This window comes from Parus major, chromosome 10 (genome assembly GCF_001522545.3).
Source record: "Parus major isolate Abel chromosome 10, Parus_major1.1, whole genome shotgun sequence".
NCBI classification, from domain to species: Eukaryota; Metazoa; Chordata; class Aves; order Passeriformes; family Paridae; genus Parus; species Parus major.
The window spans coordinates 1,143,233-1,152,262 of record NC_031779.1 but is presented as its reverse complement, the minus strand read 5'-3'; the positions used below and the strand labels follow the sequence as shown (position 1 = coordinate 1,152,262).

Here is a 9,030-nt window from a genome sequence, read left to right as displayed (position 1 = left end):
TTCCCTGCTCCTGAAAACTGCCTGCTGGAAGTGCTAATGTGCTGTTAGACTCCGTGTGATGATTATAGATGATAAACATAATTATTTTAGGTCCTGATTGCCTCTGCTGTCTCCATTCTGTTGCTGATGTGTAAAGCAATCTCAGTGTTACCAGTTTTATGGGCAGAGTGTGGAGGTACAGATTTATTCCCAAAGCCAAACCTTCAGGGAAAACCCCCCCACCCGATGCCACAAGGCACAGAGCTGTGCTGTGACAGATTCCTTCCTCTTGGAATGTGGAGTCTTTAAGATGCACCTGAACACTGCCCAGCCCAGGTCAGAGAGTGATGGAGGTGGGTTTCCTCATCCAGCTGTAAATCCCAAGGGGAGGAAGCAAGGTGATGAAACCCCTGACTAATCCATCCTCCAGAAGAGTTCAGTTGCTTCCCAGCCACGAGAATAAAGACAGCACTGCTAGCCAGCCCTATGGGGAGGATGTCACTGTCCCTTCTAGAAGAGGGTGAGGGACAGGAGACACATGCTGTGACAACTGCAGGGATCTGCACAGGAGAAATAACCGAAGGAAGGCCCACTCTTTGTGTTCCATCATCTTCTCTTTACAATCATATTGTCCTGTTTGTAGCCTTGGGCTGTGAACTCCCTCTTTTACTGCCACATCCTGAAAGAGATGGAAGCGCAAGGTCTGGACAGCCTGCACAGCACCATAACTTTCCTGCCAGTGCAGGAAGAAGGGGTTACTGGAGAAGGCTATGGGGCAGAAGGAATAGTGGGATGGGCAGATCTCAAGCTCCCCAAGCAGCCCTGCTTCCCTCCACACTAACCCCATCATGACCTGGCTCCACAGAGACAGCCACTGCCTGGAAAACAACCCGCTCTTTAAGTTTTATTATTAAATAAATAAATCCAGCCGGCTATCACAAGGCCCTGCAGCCAGAGCAGCCAAGGAAAGGATTGGAGGAGCCAGAAAAGCTCCAGTGAGAGCAGGTAACCAGAGACGTGTTTAGCACAGAGCAGAGACAAGGCTCCTCACACGAGCAGGCTGTGGCCCCCCAGACATCCCCCCTGGCCTGGCCTGGCTGGGCAGGCTATTTACACGTACAGGCAGGGCGACGCCGAGCCCTGGCTGCTCAACAATCAACTTTTATTCTCTGCAGACCAGCAAAGCCAAGATTTCAGTAAACACACAACCCCAAAAATGCGCCTGCGGACTGGGGAGAGCCGAGCCCGTGCTCTGCCTGCCAAACTCCAAAGCCCTGCTCCGGTGGGTGGTTTCACGGTGAGGTTTCTGTGGAGAGGAAGTGTTTTCAGTGGTCAGGGCAGGGAGCAGGGCTCTGGGAGACCTGGATCCCATCCCTGGCTCTAGGAATCTGGAAAGCTGTGATTGCAGGAAATCTCGTACACACTCCAGAGCTGCTCTCCCTCTGCCCATCCCTTCTCGCTGAGGCACAAAACGCTGCTCCGAGGGGAGGCTGATCACACTGCCTGACCTTGCAGGGGTGTTGCAGCGCCGGGTGATTGATGCCTGAAAGGCTGTCAGAGCTCTCTGGATTAAAATCTCTCTGGAAGGCACTGGGAGACTGCAGATACGGGTGCAGACACGTGAGAGGGAGACATGCAGCTCACACCCACTCTGCTCCCCTCCCTGCCTGCAAATCCTCACGCAGACTTGCCGGGCCCGCTACTCCTGTGTTTAAATATTTACCAGATGGGCCTGCAGAAAACCTGGGGTTTAGAGCAGAGACAAAGCTCAGCTCAGAGCTGCCCTCAAAAACCCAGCCTGCTGCTCGGGCTGCCCAGGCTCAGCCCCAGCTCTTTGCTTTTACTCTCAAAACCAGGCCAATGTGAAGCCTGAGCCCATGGCAGACACAGCCCAGCCCTGCTTAGTTTGGCCAGGATGGAACCTGGGACCCGGCCCTTGGCATGGTTCCCTCTTCTTTTCACCCTCCATGTCATTCACAGGTTGTTTACCCCATCTTTCACCTCATTAATGAAAAAGGCTGGACTGGGCCCTGATCCTCGTGGCATGCCTTTGGAAAAGTACCTCCTTGACCAGCTCCCATCACCTCCTCCATAGGAAGGACCTTGCCTGGAGGTGTGCAGAGCTCTTAGAGCAGCTTTGCCCTCTGGGGAGAACCTACCAACTGCACCAACAGTTTCTATAACAAATAAAAAAGGCAGCAGGAAGGAACATCACACTTTTACAGCATGGCTCTGTGTTGAGCAGCTATGCTGGGCTTGGCTCTTTACAGTATTTTGTTAAACTTTTGGGCTCCATTCCTGTCCTAAACAGATCTGGACATCGTTAACTTTTCTAAATCTTCTCTTACCTTACTGGCTGTGTTTCAGAAATAGGTGGCATGAGTCAGTCACAGAGGACCAGTTTAAAACATTGTAAGCTACTTCCCTCAAGTGGAGGGAATAAAAATCACTCAGCTGTGTGTCACAGGCTCTGTGTGTACCTCAGGTAGGAGGAAGATAATGGGAGATGGACACCTGCACGAGGTAGAACCTACCAAGCTGTTTGAAAGGTGTTAGGAGAATGGAAACATTGCCAGTGATAGTGCAGAGTAAACTTTCCCACTGCACAGACCTCAGGGCACACGGGGGGCACCCTTTGTGTCAGACCCCAAAGGAGCAGGTGCTCTGAGAGCCCAGCAAGTTCCCACATGGACAGCTCATCTACATCCATGCCCAGACTCTGGGAACATGCTGAATGCAAGCTGAGATGAGTGACAAGTGCTCCTACACAGCATTTCAGCACAAATGGAAGAGACTGCTTAGAAGCAGCTTGAGGGGTGAAAGAGCTGAGCTCTGTGGAACAAAGCTTTCCTGCCTCCCAGAGCTGGGGCTGTGAGGCAGGATGGGCTGGAGGGAACCAGGCCCAGCTGAGGCAGCTGAAGGAACTGGTGGTGGGACCTGCACCCACCCCAAGGCTCTGTCTCATCTCATGGTCGCTGTTTTCCACAGAGAAGCCAATGAAACACAAACAAAGAATCCCCATTTCACCGTAGTTCTACAGCTGTGGAGACAGCAGCCCAGCTCCAGCCTCTTCCCTGTGCTGTTCCAGGATGTTTCATCCTCTGCAAATGGAAAGAGATAAGAGGGGTTTAGCACGAGGCAGGATTTGTTTCTGATCAGTCCGACAAAGGGACACACAACCCGTTTATTACTGGAAATTAATTGTGCCATCAATGCAGACGCCTGCAATTACTTCCGTTAAATATTATCTTTAATTAACTGCAAAATATATAATTAATAAACTTGCCCCCTCATTTTTGTTAAGTTTCACTGCTAAGACATTATTACTGAAATAAATCTTCCTAGCAGTGTGCATTGACAGAACAGAGGAAGGTGCACGCCTCTAGCACAGGATAATTTCCGTATGGGAAGTGGAATTAGGAGGGAGGAATAATCACCTCTCTTCATGGCTAGGACTGTAGAGACACCCCACTCTGCCACCAGTTGTTTCATCTCGTGCTGCTTGGAAGCAGGCACGGAGAATCTGCTTTGGCTGCCAGGGATGGCTCGCTCTGAAAGCTGTTGGGCAGATGCACGCTCGTCTTCCAAGCCTGAAGAAACAAAAAAATAAATTTCCTTTTCTGATTTCCAGTCCATTAAAAAAAGTTTTCTGACTATAAAGCTGCACAGAAAGACCTCGGTGGTCAGGCTGGCTCTTTCAGAAGCCCTGTGTTGCTCCAGCTCTCAGTGCTCTGATAGAGCTGCATGACTGATTTGCTTCCCACGTACATCAGAACTGTTTGGACTCATGAAGGTTTAGGGATGGCTCTTAAAGCATCTCAATTAGAAATGCTTCAAAAACATTGCTGAAATTTGACTCCAAGCATAAAATTCCCCTTAGACTTTGTCTCCACTTGTGATCTTTACCTCAAGTTCGTTGATTGCCAGGGGTAATTAAAATATTTCCAAAGGCTGTTCTGGGCAACACTTTTTGCCTTGCTGCAGGTGACAAATGTTTGTGGTTTGCCTGAGGCTGGTGTTCCCTCCTGCCTGAGCTGAGCATGCCAAACCCAGAGGAATGCCTGCTCCATCACCATCCTCCCTGCCTGGGGAAGGTGGCACAGGGACCCGGGGACCGCTGGCACGAGGGAAGAGTGTACAAGCACAGAGCTCCAGCTCCTGGGTATGGAGAGACATAAAGAGGCACACAGGAGAAGAGGAAACACTAAGATTTATGGAAACACTTTCCACTTTGTGGAAACACTAACATTTCCCTGCTTTTGGAGGTGGCTGGATGGCCCCCAGCAGAGCCCCCAGGGTGCAGAGCCATTTGCCCACAGCCTGGCAGCGTCAGTGCAGGTGAACTTCAGAAACAGAACCACAGAGCCACTGAGGCTGGGAAAGACCTCTGTGACCACCAAGCCCACCAGCTGCGCTCCACCCAGCACCACCACCACGGTCACCACTAAACCATGTCCTCAGGTGCCATATGCACATATTTTTTTGAATGCTTCCAGGGCTGGTGGCTCCACCGCTTTCCTGTTCCAAAGTCTGACCACCCTTTCTGTGGAGAAATTTTTCCTAATACATGTTCTAAACCTCCTCTGGTACAATTTTCCTTTCAAGGCCCTGGTTTGGTCTCATTTGGAGCTATTTCACAGAATCATTGAGGTTGGAAAAGCCCTCCAAGACAATCAAGTCCCACCTATGACTGATGCCCACCTTGTCACCAGCCCAGAGCACAGGGTGCCATGTCCAGGCATTCCTTGGACACCTCCAGGGATGGCAGCTCTACCATGTCCCTGGGCAGCCCATTCCAATGTCTGACCAACCTTTCCATGAAGGAATTCCTTCTGATGTCCAGCCTGAAGCTCCCCTGGCAGAGCCTGAGGCCTTTTCCTCTTGTCCTTAGTAGAAAAGGAGAAGGGTTGTCACCTTAACCACTATACCGAGGTTTTGGCAATGAGATGAACTTGGGGAGGTGTCAGTTCCTGGCCATCCACTACCACTTTGTCACCCCATTTTGCAGCTGTGGGCAGACTCAAAAGGGCTCTGTGGGTTGTGAGAGCTGGAAATGCACAGAGCAGGTCCTGTCTCAAAAAAACCATACAGGAGACCCTCACCCTGCTCCAGCCCTGAGTCTAAAGCAAGGGCTCCATTCTCCACTTCATTTAACTACCACTTAAAAGTGGTGTTGGACAAATGTTAAAACAGCCAGGCAATTTGACTGCACAAAAAATTTAGAGTCAGCAAATTATCTAGTGAAATGATGCATATAGAAACGTTAATTCAATGGCAACCAAAACCTTGCACATCCCTTAACATCTAAAGATTATAATTCTACACAAAGAAAAGAGGGCTGAGCATACTGTCCTTGCTGGAGAAATTACAGGAATATTCTAGCTCTCACCTACATGCAGTGATATATATAACAGGGGCTGAGGGAGAGTTTAGAGGTGGGTTTGGGCTGGAAGCTCTGAAATCTTATTATTTGCCCTGGGTTTACTGGGGGAGAAGCTCCTGTATCAGCCCATTCCCACCACGTGCCTCTCTGCAGAATCTTTCTGTATAAAAATCTAGTTTTCCAGTTCTATACAAAGGATAAAGATAGTTTACTGTGACACACACACACACACACCCCCACCCTTGGGAATGAGGACCCTTTGTGCCCACTCCCCAGGCATTTTGTTCCTCAGGATCCCCACTGGGTCAGAGCAGGAACAGAGGGAGAATGGAAGAGTTAAGCAACTTAACTCTCTGGCTCTCAGGCCGCAGAAGGGGAGGGAGCAGGGAGGCAAAGCATCTGGCTTCCCTGTTTCCCTAACAGCCTGGCGGGAAGGCTGCTGTCAATTCCGCCTTCTGCCTTGTTGGAAGAAAGTAGAAGTGACAAGAGGCCCTCCAGGCAGGCAGCCAGGAACCAGAAATTCAATTGTGCTACCTCCTGAAACTGGACCTTTTTTTGGAGACCCTTTCCCTGAAATTGTTTTGCCTTAAAAAAAAGGACTGTCATCGCGGTTCAGGGCTAATTCATCACCCCTGCTCTCCTGGCTCTCCTTGCCTCCGTGGAAGCAGATTTGCACAAAAGGATTTCCATTTTCTGGGCTGAGCTACAACCAGCCTCACCCCCAATAAATACACAGACACATAAATATGCACACACACACACAAACACTGTTATTTATAGGTACAGGCTCTGCCACAGACAGACGCACGCCCGCGTGTGTTCCTTCGCTGTGTAACACGGGGGCTGCAAGCGCTACGGCAGCTGAATTTACTCCACACTCACAGCTTAGGAAGCAGAGTGTGGGCCATACGGTGTGTCCCAGGGGCTTAGACCAACTGGTTATTGGCTGGTGCTGTTGTTCCTCTAACAAGCCCCTGGATATACGGCAGGGGCTGCAGAGAAATGCAGCTGGAGGAGCCTCTCCCTGTCAGCAGCAATCTGTCACCGCGCGCTCGCAGCCGCCCTGCGCAGCACAAAAGCTGCACGGCAGTGTCAGCACAAAGGTCAGGCTGCAGGTAGGCTGGGGGGGTTCTTCATTTCTGGGAACGTGCAGCCAGCTTGAGGCACCGTCTGGATGCTGCAGCAGGAATTTCAGCCTCACAGATGCCCGGCTATAATTTAAAACGAGGCAGCATTTCCATTACAAACCCCATTTTTCCCTGTGGATTTATACCTCAGCTATTCAGCTCCACTTTGGGGTGGACCTTCTTCACATTATTCCTGCACAACATTTAAATCCAGCTCAGCCTCTGTTGGTTGTGAGATGGAGAAGGAAATTACGTATGCACGCAAATACTCACGAGCACACACAAAAAAGCTAACCAAACATATGCCTGCAGAGAGATCTGTCACAAAAAACCAGACCAGCCAATGCAAATAAGCTCGATTTTAAGAGTGAATTAATTTGACTTGATTATTCTAAATTATTAACAAGTTCCAGCAACCTTAGAATGCAATATTCACACTCGAGCTTTCATCCAGGTTAAATGGAAACAGATAACTTATACTGATAGAGATGGTATCAGTAGAAATCTGTGACAGCAAAGTTGGAGGCACAAACCCGACCCACCCAGAGCCCCTCTCCTTGCAGCAGTTGTGTGTTAACAACTCCTGGATGCTTCCCCTCGCCTGAAATATTCCAGGGCAGTGAATCACCCCTGACAGAGCCAGAACCCCCCTGTTTCCCTGGCTGCCAGGTGAAACCTGACCTGCACAGCACTCCTGTCTGTTTATGACACGCTCTGCCTTAGAAAGCCCATTTTGTTAGGGTTTTTTTTTAACTCTCTATCGATTCTGCTTTGATGTAGTCCAATAAAGCACATTGACAGAAGCAATTTATGTTGGTCAGTGTCTCCAGTTCCAAGAAAGCCTTCCTGGCATACGAAGAGGGGTTAAGCACCTGGCAAGTACTCTACAGGTTATTCAGTTATCCCAGATTACCAGGTTCATTCAATCCAAGCCCAGGCCTGAGATGAGGAATGACCTCCTGTTTCTCCCACTCCCAAGCAGAAATAGGTATGATTCTCTCTATGATCACTTCCTCACACTGCACAGAAACACTAGGAAACGTGCCAAGGATTTTCTCAGTCTTAAAAGGAAAAAGCTGTAAGTGGTCACTGGAAAGAGATGAGCATTTCCTCACCTCTGATGGCACAGAAACCAATCCTGGGGCACCAGAGCTGGCACTGCTACCATCAGGGCTCAAGCACCTGGAAATTGTAAGATGTTCCTATTCACATTTCTGCACAGGCATGCAAATACAAATTGTTCCAGTGCCACAAAGATCTTGATGAGGCAGTTGGGAATACCATGGATTTATCCTATCACCTGGAGACACTGCTGGCATGATAAGCTGTACTCTCTCTTCCTTTCCTGGTTTCACACCCAGACCTTGCTCCTGAGGCCAGGGAAGCACTGACCAAGAGCATCACTCAGGGAAGACATTCAGTAGATGTTTAGGTGGCTCCTAAGTGCAACCTAACAGTTTCCTTGCCTCTTGCTAAGAGGGCAGAGGAGCAGAGCTGAGAGCTGCAGGGATTGGAAAACTCAGCTCAGTTTAGCCGCAGGGCAGTTTAAAGTGCCTGCTGCATTTTTCATCTGAGTACAGCAAATCCCCTCACTAAGCACCAGCTGAGGTGGCCATAAACTCCTGGAATGCTAAGTGGGGAGCAGGTATTGGGCAGGCCATGGATCAGGCAGAGCAGGGAGCAGCTGGAGAGGGACATTGTCCTTCCAGGGAGGAGATGCCACCTGTCAGCAGCACCCGCCACTCCGGAGGCATCCGAGCATGCCGGATTCTCTTCCATCCAAAGCTTCCCACAGTCACCAAGCATGGATAGGGTTTCACTCCTCACCAGCTGGAGCTCCAGGAAAGGGAAGTCTCTCTCCAGAGATGAAGATGAGGGTGGGACAGAGAGGCTGCAGTCATGACACAGCAGAGATGGCCACTGGGTACCTGCTGTGCCAACAGGACACTTGGGTATCAGTGACTGAGAGACGGGAACATCCAGCTCAAGATCAGAAGACAATTTTATTGAGTATACAAGGTGTTTATATAGGGGTTTACTTGTATGGCACTTATATAGGGCTCTATTTTTGGTAACAATTTCCCACTGGGTATGCATTCTTCATGACATGCTCCACCTGGTAACATCTTATCACAAAGTTTCACAACACATTTCTTGGTCACTTACTGCCCAGAAGCACTTATCTGTGTCCCCCCTCTCCTCTGCTCCATCAGGCCTGAGATATCAGGCTCCTTTATCAGTTCTATTGTACTCTCAGTTTTATTCCCCATACTTGGGTACTGAAAATGCAGCTCAGCATTTACAAAAGGAAAAGAACACAAAGAAAATGTCGCCTTAAAACCCACCTGGACCTGCTGCCTCCGTGCCAGGCTCCCAAGGAGCCCCTGGCTGCAAGAAGGGGAAAAAGGCACATTAATTTGCCATGAGTATGTGAGCACCTAACTTAGGGCTCTTCATTTATCAGAGGAGACTCCTGTCTCCTCACAGAGAGCCCTGCCCAGCACCAACAGGAGGTTCCCTCAACCATCCATCCATCCATCT

General features: G+C 49.7%; 1 long non-coding RNA gene across 1 annotated transcript in view; it reads right to left on the bottom strand.

The window, feature by feature from the left end:
* Positions 1–951: 951 nt before the first annotated feature.
* LOC109022812 overlaps positions 952–9,030 on the bottom strand; it is a 46,459-nt gene continuing 38,380 nt past the window's right edge. Inside the window, exons 4-5 of the long non-coding RNA XR_004498932.1 lie at positions 3,417–3,569; positions 952–3,080 (exon numbers count right to left, since the gene is read on the bottom strand). This is a non-coding gene — a long non-coding RNA (uncharacterized LOC109022812). The remainder of the gene's footprint in view (positions 3,081–3,416; positions 3,570–9,030) is intronic.